Here is an 18,764-nt window from a genome sequence, read left to right as displayed (position 1 = left end):
GAGTCTTATCGGCCGCTTTAGTCGGGCTTCGATTTAGTGAAAATACTGCAGGCAAGAGGGCAAAACCCCAAAATGAACTAGGAAGCTCAGTTAGACTCATCATAGACCGAACCATATCTAGTAAAGTTCGGTTTCTCCTTTCGGCCACACCATTTAATTGCGGTATGCCAGGAGGAGTCCATTGTGATACTATACCACAATCTTTTAGGTGTGAATCAAATTCAATATTTAGATACCCACCACCACGGTCGAACCGTAGGGTCTTAATCTTTTTATCCAATTGATTCTCTACTTCATTTTGAAACTCTTTGAACTTGTCAAAAGCTTTACTCTTGTTCTTCATTAAGTAGACATACCCATGTCTACTTAAGTCATCAGTAAAAGTAACGAAGTAGTGAAAACCTCCTCTAGCGGTGATGGTTAATGGTCCACACACATACGTATGTATGAGAGCCAAAACCTCACTAGATCGTGTCCCTTTTCCCGCAAAAGGTGCACGAGTCATCTTGCCTAAAAGGCAAGACTTGCATGTACCATAAGATTCGAAACCAAATGGTTTGAGCAGTTTTGATGAAGCAAGTCTCTTAATGTGTCTTTCGTTTATGTGGCCTAAACGACAATGCCAAAGGTAGGATTCGTTTGGATCACCCATTTTGAGCTTTTTAGTTTCCACATGATAAACGTCATTAACATCATTTAAAACATAAATGCCTCCAATTGAAATGGCCTTGCCATAAACCACATCATTAAAAGAAAAAGTACAACAGTTGTCCTTAATCATAAAACAAAAGCCTTCCGCGTCTAACGCGGAAATGGAGATGATGTTCTTAGTTAAAGTTGGTACAAAATAATACTTATTTAAATACAACTCTAAACCACTAGCTAAAGTGAGCACATAGGTCCCCACGGAAACGGCGGCTACTCTAGCTCCATTGCCCATGCGGAGATCCACATCACCTTTTGCTAGTGCTTGCACGTCCCTTAAACCCTGCAAATGATTACAAAGGTAAGAGCCACATCCGGTATCAAGTACCCAAGTGGAAGTACAAGCATAATTAACGTCTATCACATAGAGAGAGGAAATCATACCAATAGGCGTCACACGCCCTTCCTTGAGATCCCTCCAAGTATTTGGGACAACTCCTCCTATAATACCCCTTCCCATTACAATGGAAACATTCGGCCTCGAAGAGTTTGACACTTTTTGCCTTGGGATTGCCATTCTCAACGGCCTTCCCCTTTCCCTTGTCATGTTTCTTTGACGATTTCTTAAATTGGGACTTTTTCTTCCCTTTTCCTTTCTTGACTCCAAGGGACATGTTCTTTAACTTCATGGTTAAAACATCTACTTTTTCACTCCTACTAGCTTCCATATCCCTCTCCGCTTGGGTGAGGAGTGCATGAATTTCATGGTAACTCTTATCCATATCATTCATGTTGTAGTTTACCCTAAAGTGGGCAAACTTGGTGGGGAGTGAGTGGAGGATACGATCCACCACAAGAGTCTTAGGAATCTTACACCCTAGACGCTCTAGGATGTCAACATATTCGACCATTTTGAGTACATGAGGACCAACCTTTTGGCCCCTCTCAAGCTTAGCTTAAAATAAGTGTGCCGCCGCATCGTATTGACGAACTTTAGGTGTTTGTGAAAACATAGTGATCATACGAGTGAATATCTCGTACACGTTTAAAGAAATGCATGATAGCTTGAGCTTTGGAGACATTGACCATATCAACACATTCTTGATATCATTCAACATCCTCACATGGTCATCATAGGCGGTCCGCACCGCCGATGAAGCCCTTGCACCGGGCTCGATAGGAGGAGCATCGGTCAAGTAAGTGAGCAAATTGTCGGACAACGCGACACTTTTGATGTTGGATTCCCATTCAAGAAAGTTACTACCGTCATCTTTTAAGATACATTTGTCCATTACGGACCTTAGCCATGAATCTTTGCCTAGTGAAGTAGTCGATGGAGTTGATGAAGTTGTCATTGCGAATTAAAATGCTACAACAAAAAGGAAAAATTAACATCCATTGTTTTAAAAATTACTTGTAAAAACATGTTTAACAAGTTTTAGTATTTATATAATGATCTCCCACTAAATTATATAAATGATTCCAAGACCCAAATATTAAACAAAAATGAGCTTCGCTTGGGCGAAATATCCCATCATTGTGTAAATTCGGTAAGTCACGTTGACTAATTCTACCTCTAGAACTCTTGGTCGACGAATTTCCTTAAATCCATCTACTATCCCCGGAACACAAGACCGTCTTATATCCCGTTGAGTCCAACCAATTTTAGCGTGTGATAACCGTTTACCACCCTACTTACCCAAGGTAAAAAAAGAACACCCCGCTTGGGCGAGCGTGGCTCTATTGAACAAGAGATTCATAGGTGTTACTAATTGGTAAGGCTAATCTTAATTTTAGTTATGTGAGAGATCTTGTCAATTTAGTCACAAATTCCTAAAAAGTGAATTAATTCGGTGAATGTAAATGATGTGAATTGACAACCGCGAAAATAAAAATGCATGTGAGTGGCGATTTTGGCATGCGCGAAAATAAAACAAGCAAACAAGTAAGCATATGAATAAATTCTAGTATGACCACCTAGTTAATAAAAACTAGTCTATTACATTTCGGAAACCAACTCCTTGGTCCCGTGCCTCTTCATTCCAAAAGTGGCTCTTCCTTGTGGGATTTGGAACACCTTCCATAAATAGACTCCATCTCGATGTAATCCGTCTTTTGGAAACACTGGTAAAAAATAACTATTACAATTGAATTACATAACTATTCCTATTATACATTAATTAATAAAATAAAATAAATAAAACTATTAATTAATTACAAACCGACGATACGAGATCGTATTTAATTACAAACAAAACGATATTCTCATTCATTTCGGGTAATAACGATTAAAATTAAACTAAGTCATACTAGATACAACAAGATAAATACTTTAAATAAATGACAATCATTCATTCAACTTAAATAAATATGCTTAAAATGCTGTAAAATCATGCCAAAATCGCCCTATCTATCAATCGTTGGTATCCATCTCAGTTTTTGTGGATTTAATCGATTTTTAACATGTAAAAATCAATAATCAACTCTTAAATCTCATTTAAGTCCAAACTAATTATCCAAACTGTTTTGAACCTCAAAATTAGTCCTCGCTAATTTTATGATAAATAATTAGTTTGATTTGGTGATATTTTGCTAATTTAAACGATAAAATCATAATATTTAAATAAAAATCCAAAATAATTGAAAAATTACCCAAAAAAAATTGAATTTTTTTTTTGAGTATTCTGGAACACTCCCAAGAACACCAAAAAGTCAGAAAAAATGCCCCAAAAATCCGGATAAAATTTATGAAGAAAAAGATCGATATTTATCGGTTTTTAACCACTAAAACCAATAAACATCAAAACAAAGTGAAAACACATATTAAAATTCACTTTTAACATTTAAATAATATTTTTAAATGAACATAAATTTATCAAGGATAGAATCAAATGTTTCTAAATTATGATTATTTTATTTCACTTTTATCGACTTTTATCTCATAAAATCAATAAACATGCAAAAAATTCGAACCAACCTTCAATTTTTTGCATACAATCAGTAGAAAACATGCATGAAATACCATAAAAAAATCCATGCACCGAATCAAATTTTAACTATTTTTAGTCAATTTTTTAACTAAAATACGGCATTTTGACTCGGTTTTCTACCAAAAATCATTAAAAATAGCAAAATAACTTCAAAAATCACCAAACTTAACCATAAACCTTTTAAGATCAGTAGGTATGCATGCCCCAAAAATTTTGTGCTAAAACCTCTAACACAATTTTTGAGTTTTTATAAATTATCTCATAATTCATTAAAATGCTTAAAATCAACATGCAAATTACAAGCCTAAACTCTGATACTACTTGAAAGATCATAGATCCATATTAGACTCTCTAATAAAAATTAAATTATCTCATAATTTATCATTTAGGTGATCTATGTAACATGCATGCAAATATAAAAGCATAAAAATGAAAGTTTTAGGAAAAACAATTTCCTTACATTGATTTTATGGTAAAATGGGCACAAACTAGTTCACCTTACTAGTTTGTTCTTGAGCTTATAATAAATGGATGATCCTCCTTACAAATTTTCAAAGAGAAGATCTCCTTCAAGTTGCACCCAAGAACTTAACCCAAAAATCTAACAAGTATTTAACTAGAAACTTGTTAAAATTATACCCTTGATAATATTTTAATATTACTAACTCTCTTAGTAAATATTAATTTTCTTGTATACTAACAATATTACTAAGAGAATGCTCTATTATTTTTAGAGAGAAAAAGATACACATGCAAAGATGTTCAAGTGATGTTGTGTGTAAAAATGAGGAAACATCTTGAGTGTATATGGGGGGAAAACCGGTGGGAGGGTGGAGTATTGGAGTGGACAAATTGTCTTATATTATTTAATCTTACATCACATGCAAAATCTATATAAGATAACTTATGGTAGTATATAAAGTAAGGTGAAATGATTATGTTCCTAATCATCCACTACTCTATTTTACACGGTCCACTTGCCCATTTATGAGTCCACATTGGTTCTTATATTTGTTGCACAAATACGTGTAATTTTATTTTAAACATCATTTCATGTTTAAATACTTCCATAATTAATTTGTCCAAATCACTCCGTAAATATACGTGTACCACTACACATATTATTTACGTACTAATATTAATCACATTAATCAATTAGTACAATTTTAGTGAATTAACAATTAATTAACTAAAACCTGTCTCCCAAAATTTATTATTCAATTATCACATAATTAAATAATAACTGCCGTTCCTCGAGTTCGCAACTCGAATTCTCTCTTAAAATAATTGACTAACCTTTAGTTTACAAATCAAGGGACTAAATAAATTGTATCTCATACTGTAACACCCCCCATACTCCAAGTGTCTTACCAGGACCACCCAGGTATAAGGATGTTACCATCTCGGTTATCCGAGGCAATGATAATCAAATAAACAATAATGAAACAACGTTTAAATAGAAATACTTAGTGAAAGGTTACAATCTCAAAACCAAAACCAAAAGTACAAATACATATTCTCAAACTGACTGTTTAGTGATCTAACTTAAATGTTTATAAAAACTACTAAGCTACAGCGGAAGACTTCTATCATCAGATCGTGGCACATCCCAGCTATCCCAGTACTCAACTCATACCTGCTCAATATCTACTCACCATCCCCGAATGGATCACCGCATGTTTTAAAACAATAATCGGGGTCAGTACTATTTACATAAATTATATAACCAATAGAACAGTAAACAATACAGCTCATACAATCATACACAATCATCCACTCCACTCCATCTCCGTCACCGATCGTCCACCGGACCACCACTGCGAGGGAGGACCGCAGCTGTACCCACCAAATCCCCGCTCATAATACCGAGCGATAACCCTGTCCCATTAATGTGCACATCCCCTTCTGTGGCGGGTTCCACGAAGGGCGAAACTAGGGCGTGAAGTCACTCCCGCAAGTGACTCCACTCAGCCGAGAACGCATCTCGAGAACCATAGACAAACAATCACAATCACAATATCAATAACCGTCTGAATCTATCAACAATGTATAATCACAACCGTCTGAATCAATCAACCACACTAACTACAGCACAATCACCACACATTATGTAAGTAATACTGAGTAGGGAAACCCTACCTGGAAAGCACAACAATCAGACGATCTCACAACTGATATCAAAAAGCTTCCTCTACGAATCCTCCTCCTAATATACAAACACATAATCACTACCAAGCATACAAACAACAAAACCCCCAAATCCCCAAACTAGGGTTTAACCAACTTTAAAGAAACATCATAAAAATGGTATATAGGTCTTACCCTCGACGCAAGGATCACAACGGTATAAAGGAAAGTGAAATCCGACCTTCCAAGCTCCGGGATTTGCCAACAGTGCGATTAAAGCTAATAACGTAGTTTGCTTTCTCTTCTCACAGTGATTAGGTTTTGAAAAGTGATTTAGGAACAATGACGGAAGTATTATATACTCTAATCGCATTATTAACAAAACCCGAGAAAACAGCCCCAGAAATGGCTTACTCGATCGAGTAGCTAAGGTACTCGATCGAGTGCCCCCTTACTCGATCGAGTACCCACGTTACTCGATCGAGTACCCAACAGGTCAGAAACTATTTTATTCCGCAACACGCCCTTATTCGACAGAGTAAGGCCTACTCGATAGAGTACCCCAAGACTCATAAATACGTAGTATTACAGTCTTCCCTCCTTAAAAAGAACTTCGTCCCCGATGTTCAAACCACAACAAAACAAAGACACACACTACGCATTCCCGACTCAACAACTAAAACAAAACTCAACATAAAACATGTTACTAACCCAAACTCAACCCGACTCAACGACAACAACCATGCCGACACAACATAAAAAGGGTATAAAACTCATAAAAACTCTTTGCGATCATCTCCTACCCCCTAAAAGAAACAAGGTTACGTCCCCGTAACCATACATACCTGATCGAAAAGGAAAGGGTAGCGCTCTCTCATGATATCCTCTGTCTCCCATGTAGCTTCCTCAGTCTCGTGGTTAGACCAAAGGATCTTAAGCAAAACTGTCTCACCACTCCTAGTCTTCCTAACCTTCCGGTCAAGAATCTGCTTAGGTACCTCAAGATATGATAAAGACTCATCTAGCTCTAAACTCTCTACCTCTAACACATGTGATGGGTCACTCACATACTTCCGCAGCTGCGATACATGAAACACATTATGCACTCTCTCTAACGCAGTAGGTAAAGCCAGACGATAAACAACTTCCCCAACTCTCTCTAAGATCTCATAAGGACCGATGAACTTCTGGCTCAGCTTGCCTTTCTTCCCAAATCTCATAACCCCATGCATAGGAGACACTTTCAGAAGAACCTTATCCCCAAACTGAAACTCTATATCCCGGCGATGTAGATCTGCATAACTCTTTTGCCTATCCTGAGCTGCTCGCATCCATTCCCTGATCATCTTAATTTGTTCAACCATCTCATGTACCATCTCTGGTCCTAGAACCACTGCCTCAGCACTGTTGTCCCAACAAATCGGACTCCTGCATCTCCTCCCATATAAAGCCTCAAACGGTGCCATGCCAATACTAGTGTGATAGCTGTTGTTGTAAGAAAACTCTATCAAATCCAACCTCTGTTCCCAACTACCACCAAAGTCCATCACACAAGCTCGTAACATATCCTCAAGAGTTTTGATTGTTCTCTCAGTCTGACCGTCTGTCGCAGGATGAAAAGCTGTACTCATCTTCAAAGTTGTTCCCAAAGATTCCTGCAACTCTTTCCAAAACCTTGAGATAAATCTCGCATCTCTGTCAGACACTATGTCCTTAGGGACTCCATGTAACTTAAGCACATTCTTCCTGTAGGCCATAGCTAATTGTGCTTTAGTCCATGTATCTTTCATTGGCACAAAATGAGCTGACTTGGTCAGTCGATCCACTATTACCCATATCATGTTGTTACCCTGTTGACTCTTTGGCAAACCCACGATAAAATCCATAGAAATGGATTCCCACTTCCACTCAGGTACCTCTAAAGATTGAATCTTACCTTGTGGTCGTCGCTGTTCCCCTTTAACTCTCTGGCATGTCAAACAACGGGCCACAAACTCTGCTGTTTCTTTCTTCATCCCAGGCCACCAAAACGTGTTCTTCAAATCCCTGTATAGCTTGTCACCGCCTGGATGTACTGAATACGGTGTACAATGTGCCTCTGTCATGATTGTCTTTTTCAGCTCCTCATCATTAGGGACACACCACCTACCATCGAACCTCAAACTACCATCTGTATTAATGGAGAATCGAGACACTGTCCCTTTCTCTACTCCAGCTCTCCACTCAACCATCTTAGGATCCAAAGCCTGTTTACCACGAATATCCTTATAAAGATCAGGCTGTACTGTCAAATCTCCCACAGCATCTCCTCTCTGCATCATATGTATACCAAACTTCCCCACCTCATCTCTCAACCTCATCAAAGATAGAGCTGTACACAAAGAATGTACACTCTTCATACTCAAAGCATCTGCAACCACATTGGCTTTCCCTTCATGGTAGATAATATTCATGTCATAATCGCCAATCAGCTCCATCCACCTCCTCTGTCTCATGTTCAACTCCTTTTGAGTGAAGATGTACTTGAGACTCTTGTGATCCGAAAATACCTTAAAGGTCGCCCCATAAAGGTAATGCCTCCAAATCTTGAGAGAAAACACCACTGCACCCAACTCTAGATCATGTGTAGGATAGTTCTCCTCATACGACTTCAATTGCCTAGAAGCATAGGCAATCACCTTACCGTTCTGCATCAACACACATCCCAACCCATTCTTTGAGGCATCTGTATAAACCTCAAAGTTCTCGATCCCTTCAGGCAATGACAAGATAGGAGTTGTGGTCAAACGCTCCTTTAATGTTTGGAACGCCTTCTCACAACTCTCATCCCAACGAAACCTGTTCTCTTTCCTCATCAAAGCTGTCATAGGTCTAGCTATCTTGGATAAATCTTTCACGAACCGTCTGTAATATCCAGCTAAACCCAAGAAACTTCTAATCTCAAAGAACATTCTTTGGTGCTTCCCACTTTGTCACCTCAATCTTCGCCGATCCACAAATACTCCCTCCTTAGAGATCACATGCCCCGGAAAAGCAACTTTCTCTAACCAGAACTCACACTTGGACAAACTTAGCATATAACTCATGCTCCCTCGTAGTCTCGCAACACAATCCTCAGATGCTCCTCATGCTCCTCCTTAGTCTTAGAGTAGACTAAGATGTCATCGATAAACACTACCACGAACTTGTCCAAAAACTGTCTGAAGATTCTGTTCATCAAATCCATAAACACAGCCGGTGCATCAGATAACCCAAACGGCATCACCACATACTCATAATGACCATATCTCGACGTGAAAGCTGTCTTTGGTATGTCCATCTCTCTAATCTTCACCTGATGGTATCCCGACCTCAAATCAATCTTGGAAAAGACTGATGCACCACTCAACTGATCAAACAGGTCATCTATCCTTGGCAAAGGATACTTATTCTTCACTATCACTCGGTTCAGCTCTCTGTAATCTATGCACAACCTCAAACTCCCATCTTTCTTCCTCACGAAAAGAACTGGTGCTCCCCACGGCGATAACCTAGGTATAATGTATCCCTTTTCTATCAGATCATCTAACTGTTTCCTGAGCTCCTCCATCTCTTTAGAACCCATCCGGTAAGGTGCCTTAGAGATTGGCCCTGTCCCCTGTTTCAACTCAACGGTGAAATCTATCTCCCTCTTCGGTGGTAACCCCGGAATCTCCTCTGGAAAAACGTCTGTAAACTCTCCCACCACTGGTATCTGATCAACTGTCGGACTCTCTATCCGGTCATCTCTCACATGGCACAAGATCAAATGGCACCCCTTCCTCAGATAAGACTTCAAGGTGACAGCTGCAATCAACTTAACTTTGGGTTTGACTAGAAACCCACGATAAGACACACTAACACCCTTAGGCCCTCTCAAAGACACTTTCTTTTGATGACAGTCTATCTTAGCTTTATACTTTCCTAACCAATCCATCCCGACTATCATCTCAAAACCGTCAAAAGGAAACTCTAGCAAGTCTACAGGCAGATCAACTTGCCCAACTATCATAGATACATCTCTAAACAACCTCCCACATGATACAAACTCACCCGAAGGTATAAAAACTTTCTCACTTACAGACTCATATACCCTCAAACCCAACCGTTTAATATGACTCGAATATACAAACGACTAAGACGCCCCCGAATCAAATAAAACAAAGGTAGGAATACCGTTAACAAGAAAAGTACCAGTGATAACATGTGCATCCTCCTCAGCTGCTTTCTTGTCCATCATGAACAGCTTTCCACTGGTCTTCTGTCTACCTCCCTGGATAGTACTGGCTGATGTGGTCGGCTTAGCACCCGACCCCTGATTGTTGTTGTTGTTCGTAGCTGGTTTCTGATAAGAATTACCGCCATTGCGGTTACCTCCACCCTGATAGCTCTGACTTCCCCGGTTAGACCATGACCCACCTAGTCTGTTGCTCGCATAACTCTATGCAGGTCCCTGAGAATAGCTCCCCCAATCCGACCCCTGAAAAGCTCCTGGTGCACTCGTGCACTCATGTCTCTTGTGGCCTACACCGCCATAGCCATAGCAAGTCATTCCCCAACTACCACTACCACTCACACGGCCACGCCCAAAGGAAGCCCCAGCACTGAATCCTGACCCAGAAGAAAACCCCTTAGCTTGATTGTGGTTGCCTTTCTTGTGACTATATTGGCCTCCACCCTCACTCTCAGCCTTTCTTTTCTCACTCACTCTCTCCTGAGCCATCTCAACCAGCCTCTCAGCTCTCCCAGCCCTCTCATAAGCTTCCTTAACATCGGTAAGGACTCCCACGGGTAACTTATCCATAATCTTGGGTGTCAACCATCTCTCAAACCTCAGCCCAGGTTCTCCTCACTCAGACCCATATCCTCAGCATACCTAAACTTCTCATTAAACTGCTTGTAATACTCAGCAACTGACATGTCAGATGTCATCTTAAACCCATCAAACTCCTTTCTCAGCTTACTCCTCACATGTTCCGGTACAAACGCCTTCCTCATGGCTCTCCGAAACTCGTCCCAAGGTATAGCAGGTAAGCCCTGGTTCGCATACATCTCCCTAGCACTCACCGTCACCATACCCCACCACTTGCCAGCTGCGTACCTCAGGTAGAATGCAGCTTGTTCTACTCTCATCTCATCAGGACAATGAACCAGGTCCAGAATGTTCTCCATCTCACGATACCAGTTGTCAAGAAGGTTTGGTTCCCCGGTTCCCGTGTACTCTTTTGGGTTAAACCTCGCTATATAGAGACTGATATTAGAGTGATCAACCTTCTTATCCTTATTCACTTTCTTTAAGGCCTCGGTAAGAGCATCTTGGTGCTCCAACATCTTAACAATATCATCCATATTCATGGTCTCAGCTCTCGCATAATACGCGTTTCTCTTGGGCGGCATCTTGAAACTATATAAGAAAGGGTAAACATAAACACACGCACTAAAACCTCAAAACACGAAAACAGGCTGCCAAGAACACACTCGATCGAGTACCCAAACCTACTCGATCGAGTAAGAGGCTACTCGATTGAGTGCCCAACATACTCGATCGAGTGCCTCGACTCCAGAACCCAAACAGACCTTCTGACCTCTAACATACTCGACCGAGTAGCCCGGCTACTCGATCGAGTGACCCCCTACTCGATCGAGTGCCCGAGGTACTCGATCGAGTGCCCAAAAACACGATTCTGGATTCAAAATCGTCAAATACCCACTCGATCGAGTTAAACCCACTCGACCGAGTATCTCACCTACTCGATCGAGTACCCCCCTACTCGATCGAGTCATGCTGACTCGCATAACTACCCGCATGTTATCTCACATCTCCCAACATACTAAACAACATTATAAACGCAACATGTGATAGAGCCAGGCATGCAATTTCTACCAAGCTTTTCATATAATCAACGAAACAGTTATGTCATATTATCAAATGCCACATAGTAATCATCCAACATGCTTTTCTATTCCAACAACAGTTGTATATACTTCACCAATCTTTCATTCATAAACTCAACCTCCTACTCCAAACATCCAACAATTACGACATACTTCATCACATCCATACACAAGCTAACAAACAACACATACGACTTGACATACACCCCCCATGTGACCGGTTCAAAATTGTAGGGCGATTTCGCGACTTTAGAACGTCTCCCAAGCCTTTGCATTAGCTCCTACAACCTTTACCCCGGGTTCATTTTAATTGACTCCCTATATTCATTGGGTTCATTGGTTACGGGTTTCGGGATCGTCGCTCGATACCATTTTGTAACACCCCATACTCAAAGTGCCTTACCAGGACCACCCAGGTATAAGGATGTTACCATCTCGGTTACCCGAGGCAATGATAATCAAATAAACAATAATGAAACAACGTTTAAATAGAAATACTTAGTGAAAGGTTACAATCTCAAAACCAAATCCAAAAGTACAAAAACATATTCTCAAACTGACTGTTTACTGATCTAACTGAAATGTTTATAAAAACTACTAAGCTACAGCGGAAGACTTCTATCATCAAATCGTGGCACATCCCAAATATCCCAAAGACTCAACTCATACCGCTCAATATCTGCTCACCATCCCCGAATGGATCACCGCATGTTTTAAAACAATAATCGGGGTCGTACTATTTACATAAATTATATAACCAATAGAACAAGAAACAATACAAATTTCATACAATCATACACAATCATCCACTCCACTCCATCTCCGTCACCGATCGTCCACTAGACCAGCCGACCACCCGGGGGACCGCACCGCACCCACCAAATCCCCGCTCATCATACCGAGCGATAACCCTGTTCCATTAATATGCACATCCCCTTCCGTGGCGGGTTCCACGAAGGGCGAAACTAGGGCGTGAAGCCACTCCCGCAAGTGACTTCACTCAGCCGAGAACGCATCTCGAGAACCATAGACAAACAATCACAATCACAATATCAACAACCGTCTGAATCTATCAACAATGTATAATCACAACCGTCAATCAATCAACCACACTAACTACAAAGACAATCACCACACATTATGTAAGTAATACTGAGTAGGGAAACCCTACCTGGAAAGCACAACAATCAGACGATCTCACAACTGATATCAAAAAGCTTCCTCTACGAATCCTCCTCCTAATATACAAACACATAATCACTACCAAGCATACAAACAACAAAACCCCCAAATCCCCAAACTAGGGTTTAACCAACTTTAAAGAAACATCATAAAAATAGTATATAGGTCTTACCCTCGACGCAAGGATCACAACGGTATAAAGGAAAGTGAAATCCGACCTTCCAAGCTCCGGGATTTGCCAACAGTGCGATTAAAGCTAATAACGTAGTTTGCTTTCTCTTCTCACAGTGATTAGGTTTTGAAAAGTGATTTAGGAACAATGACGAAAGTATTATATACTCTAATCGCATTATTAACAAAACCCGAGAAAACAACACCCGTAAACCGGCTACTCGATCGAGTAGCTAAGGTACTCGATCGAGTGCCCCCTTACTCGATCGAGTACCCACGTTACTCGATCGAGTACCCAACAGGTCAGAAACTATTTTATTCCGCAACACGCCTTTACTCGACAGAGTAAGGCCTACTCGATAGAGTACCCCAAGACTCATAAATACGTAGTATTACACATACAATTAATTAGTTGTTTATTGGGGTTCGTTCCTATAGGTGTGGCCGAAAGGGGTCAGTTGATCACCGCCGTCTCACGACAATAACGTCAAACTCTAGTCAGCCAACCGTTATCGATTTACTTTAATCAACTGACGAGGATCAAATAATTAAATATCTGATGATATTCCATTAATGAGATTTATTATGTAAACGCACTATTGTGGAGGACACTAACTCCAACACGTTTACAACATGTGTGGTCATTTGATGAGGCCATCAACTTGGCCATGAGGGTGAAAAGGGCGGGAAAGAGTAAGATCCACACGGCTAAACCTACGGCCAAGACAAGCCACTACCCGAAACCACCCACACCCGAGACCAAAACTAATGACAACCCAACCACACTACCAAAAACACCCTACTTTGAGAAAGGAAAAGCACCCGAAAACTCACAAAGAAAAACTATTGGCCTTAAAAAATGTTTCCAATGCCAAGGTTATGGTCACTTTGCCAAAGATTGTCCAACTCAAAGAGCCCTTAGTAGCTTTGAAGTGGTTCATTGGGGAGAGAATGAGATTCTTGTGTGTGATGAGGGTGGGACCGAGGAAGAAAGTGAGAAAATTGATTTGGTAGCACCGGATTTGGGTCTTAGCTTGGTCATTAGGAGGGTATTGCATACACAACCCCAACCTTTGGAGATGGATAAAAAACAATAACTCTTTAGGTCTAGGTGTATAATTGGAGGAAGGGTGTGCAATCTAATCATTGATGGAGGAAGTTGTACTAATGTAGCATCAAGTACTTGGTTGAGAAACTCTCATTGCCTACCATAAACCATCCTTGCCCATATAAGCTAAGATGGCTTAACAAAGGGGACGAGGTTAGAGTGGATACGCAATGTTTGGTCTCCTTCTCAATTGGGAAGAACTATGTTGATGAGGTCCTTTGTGACGCCTTACTTATGGATGCTTGTCATTTGTTACTTGGGAGACCATGAGAATTTGATAAGAACTCGGTATATCATGGGAAGGATAATACGTATGCCTTCAACTTTGACAAAAAGGAAAATTATTCTAGTACCACTTCCACCATCAACCGTGTTTGAACCTTCTAAGGGGACAATGTTGGTCCAAGAAGTCGAGGAAATACAAGATAAGGGTGAATGGGGAGATTTTCACGTTCTCCATGCCAAGCATGTGTCCATGGAACAAGATGAATAGTTCACTAACATGGTTCAAACAAGGATCAAACTCTATGAGGATGTTCCTCCGAATGCTAACCTAAGAGTGAAGGCCGAGGTCCCTAAACCTCCTTTGTTCAACCATGGTGTTCACAAGTCCAAGGACAAACTAGGGGAGTGTTCAATTGCACAAGAGACATTCAAGTGGGATGGTACCAAGGAACGAGTTCAAGAGAAGCTCCTTGTCAAGAATGGAGCCGAGAGTACCATTGATAAGGTAGAAGTTCATTATCCTATCTCCCCTACCCCTAGCCCAATCGGGAATGAATGCAAGGTTAAGTCAAGTGCCTACTCGGGCGGTCAAGGAAATGGGGTCAAGAAACGGAATGGACAAGAGCCCCCATTTCATGCTAAACTTGAGTGCAAGGGAGAGTCCTTAAACCCTAAGCAAGGAACGAAATTCAGATTTGGGGATCAAGTTTGGGTCCATTTATGCAAGCTAGGAGTCCTTAAAAAAGGGGATATGCTCACGCCGAGAGAAGAAGCTAGGTCCGTTCAAGGTCGTTGGTCAAGTTGGGTACGACAAATACAAGGTCGATCTATTGGGAACTCATGCCACCTTCCATGTTGGGGATTTAGGTCCTTATTATGAAGAGTTTAATGATGATGATGCCGAGGATTTGAGGACAAATCCTTTTCAATAGGAGGAGTTTGAAGCAAAACGATCCACAACAAGCAAGCATGAACCCGGTTTTGGTCCTTTGGCCGAAATAGGGTCCAATTAGAAATCCGTCTAAGAACATGGGGTTTTTTATGGCCTATAAATCTTCTATGAATATTTTAGAGTATTTTTGTCTAAGAGCTGTGTCTTGGGAAGGTGATAATCATAGAGAAAGGCAAGGAACAAAACCGGGTGGCCCTAGTTTACACGGTTTGCAAGAGGAGGGTACAAGGTCACTTTCAAGTCACTTTCAACCTTACTAAATTAACCAAGACATCCACAAGGCTTCTTTTTGTTGCTCTACTACTCTCACATGAGCTTGGCCGGACCCCTTGAAGCTTCCAAAAGAGTTTCCTCTATATCTAAATAATCATTGTCTTATTAGTTTACTTTCCTTGTTTTTAGTCTTTGATTTTTAACTTATGTAAGGTCCTTGGGACCATGCTTGCACGGTTTTTATGGGTCTCTATGAGCCCTTAGATTAATATTTGAATATATGGTGATGATTGCTTGGCTTGGTTTATAAAAGCAAGGCTTTTCTCATGTAAAATTCAGATTTGATGAATGATAGAAGCTTTGGTTTCTACTAATCTTCTTTGCTTAGTGCTGGAAAACCCTCTATTGCTTAGTGCTTAGAGTTGGGTGATTCCTTTGCTTAGTGCTTGGAATTTCCTCTTAGGCTTAATCTAGTGGCTTACTGCTTGGATTAAGTCATATCCCAAGTCACTCAATTCTAATCATACTTGCAATTCTCAATTCCTTCGTGTTGAGTCGTGGTTTCGAATAGTCCACCCGAGTGTTCAAAACGAATCCTAAAGTTTCTGTCCAAATTTCTGGTCATTTTTATCACAATTAAACAGTCCGTTTCACTGTTATAATTGAGTCTTATTATTTGTCCAAATTCCGAGTCTTGAGTGTTTTACTTCAGGTGTGAATCTTATTCTCACCTGTTTGCATATTGTGTGTTTAGTGCTAGAATTATGACTGATCTAGAGGATTGAGTGCAACTGAAACTTGATGGTAGCAGCAATCACTACTCTAGTATGCAAAGGAAGGTGTGTCACATGGTGAAGATGGCTGAATGTTATGCAATCTGGATGGAAAGAAATAAAAGTCAGCTGGAACTATGTGTGGGCAAGCCTGAGAAGATAGCAATGGAAATCAAAAACTTTGGTTCGTGCACGCATACAATGTTTAGTTCATGGCCCTATTATGAATATTGATACTAGATGGCTATTGAAATAGGCATTAGTGTTTAATTTGGTTGTAGAATATGAAAGGAGACGGGATGGAGAATGTAATGTAATGACGTTTTGTTTAGTTCTATGATCATCCATCTTTATATTTAGGGGATCAGAAGTGCCAAATTAGCAAAATGGTCAAACGATTGGGATTGGACTAGGTGCATTTCACCTTTAAAAGTTTCACTATGTGTCAATTGTCCTCAAATATTTTGGACTATGTGCAAATTAGGGGATCATTTCAATCGATTTGGTAATCGACCTCACTCGACGGGAAGTCACCGTCCAGCGACTGCAATGGTTTCGCAACTTTATGATTGATACTGTCGTTTTGTACCAAAAATAAAAACCTAAGTTACTACCAACAGAAGTCAGCGGTAAGTAGGGTCGATCTCCACAGGGAGGCTAAGTTGCTATCTATCTGTTTAATTCGGTCCGTCAGGGTGTCACAGAAATGGGGGTTTGATTTGATTTAACTAACTGGAGACTAAAGCGAGGGAAATAAATAAGAGAAATTGACAGCAAGAGAGAAGGGAGTATGCTAGGAGTCGGTCCACCGTGGCAGCTATCATATCTTATACTATCGGGAATACTAAGGCGATTAGACTATTGATAAGAAGAGCTATGGTCGTCACCTTTCAGTCCTTAAACCGCCCTAGAGCGTAAACAGCTTAACTTTCGCCCTCACTGCAATACCCTATTGTAATTAAGCAAGCCTTCCCTTCCAATCTTTCAATCTAGGTCGGGGTTAACTAGATTTATGGTCTCCTGCATGCATTCATTCGACCGGATAACAATTAAATTGCCTAATACAATTCTTATCGCAGGGCTAATCTATTTAATACAATTAAAACATGCTACCACGGCTTCCCTAATCCTAACATACTAGGGGAATTTAGCTAGACATAGAATTAATAAGAGCAATAAATAAAGGGGGAGAGGGAATAATAACCATTAAATAAAAAGAGAGAAAGGAAGAAAGAATTACTGAATTAAAGAGATCCTAAATGAACAGAATAAAAGTAACAGTGTATAGAGAAAAGGGGAAGAGCAACGTGATCCTTGGATGATTACAAATGACAACCTTTACTCCTATTTATAAGAAAATAGGAATAGGATTAAACCTAATGACGGAATTAGAGCTTAAAAGCCCAACCCGTCAGCATAGCCACTCGATCGACCACTTAAATCACTCGATCGAGTGAACTTGACTCAGAAACAGCTCGATCGACCTAGAATAGTGCTTGATCGAGTAAGGCTATAAAGGAACTGGTCGATCGACTAAGCAAACAACTCGATCGACTGATTATTGCACCTAGAGCCACTCGATCGAGTGGTAAACTACTCGATCAAGTGGATATTGACTTCAGCAGCTTATAATTCTCGTCAGTTTGACTTTGACTTGTCCTTTTAGCGCCCAAAACACCTTCACGCATCCCAAAACAACAATATTTCCCGCTCCAAATTATCTCTTCCTCCAAATGCATGCTAACGGATGGTAAATAGCTTGATTTCACTCCTTCCGGGTTCATTCCTACAAATAAGACAAATAACCCAAAGTAGCATATTCGGGGCATTTCGTAGCATAAAACCACGATAAAGGCATAGAAATACGTGCATAAAATAGGCTAAAAAGACTATATAAAATGCACGTATCAAATCTCCCCAAACCAAACCTTTACTCGTCCCCGAGTAAACTAAAAATGCAACCGAAGGAACGGAAAAAGATAACTCAGAGCCAGCTACAAATGCCCACTTAAGCCAATTTAATGCAAGCAAACTAACACTTATAGCTAAACAGTCAAATGCAAACGAGTTATAAGATGTTTATAAATAAAGCTGAACCGTCGACCTTGCAAGACCTTTAAAATCGGACTCTCACGGGTCACTCTTCTCTCATGAAGCAAAGGGTGAACATATATGTGTAAGAGAGAAAGAAAAATAGTCGCTCACCTAAACTACGACCCACATAAACATGCATGCAGCTAATATGATAGACAATTCTAACTACCGTACACACATTCCAACCAAACAAGGTCCTGTCACAGCCGAGGGCTTACAAAAATATGGTAAAGTGAGGCAATGGGTAGGAAAAGGCAAAACATTTATGGGAATGTGGAGGTATAGGTGATCAAGCTAGTACCTAAACAAAACCATATATCAACATCCGATTCCAACTCAATTATAGAATAAGCACAATGCCCTTCATTTGG

This window comes from Silene latifolia, chromosome 2 (assembly GCF_048544455.1).
Source record: "Silene latifolia isolate original U9 population chromosome 2, ASM4854445v1, whole genome shotgun sequence".
Taxonomy (NCBI): Eukaryota; Viridiplantae; Streptophyta; class Magnoliopsida; order Caryophyllales; family Caryophyllaceae; genus Silene; species Silene latifolia.
The sequence above is the reverse complement of the archived record's forward strand: the minus strand, read 5'-3'. Positions refer to the sequence as shown.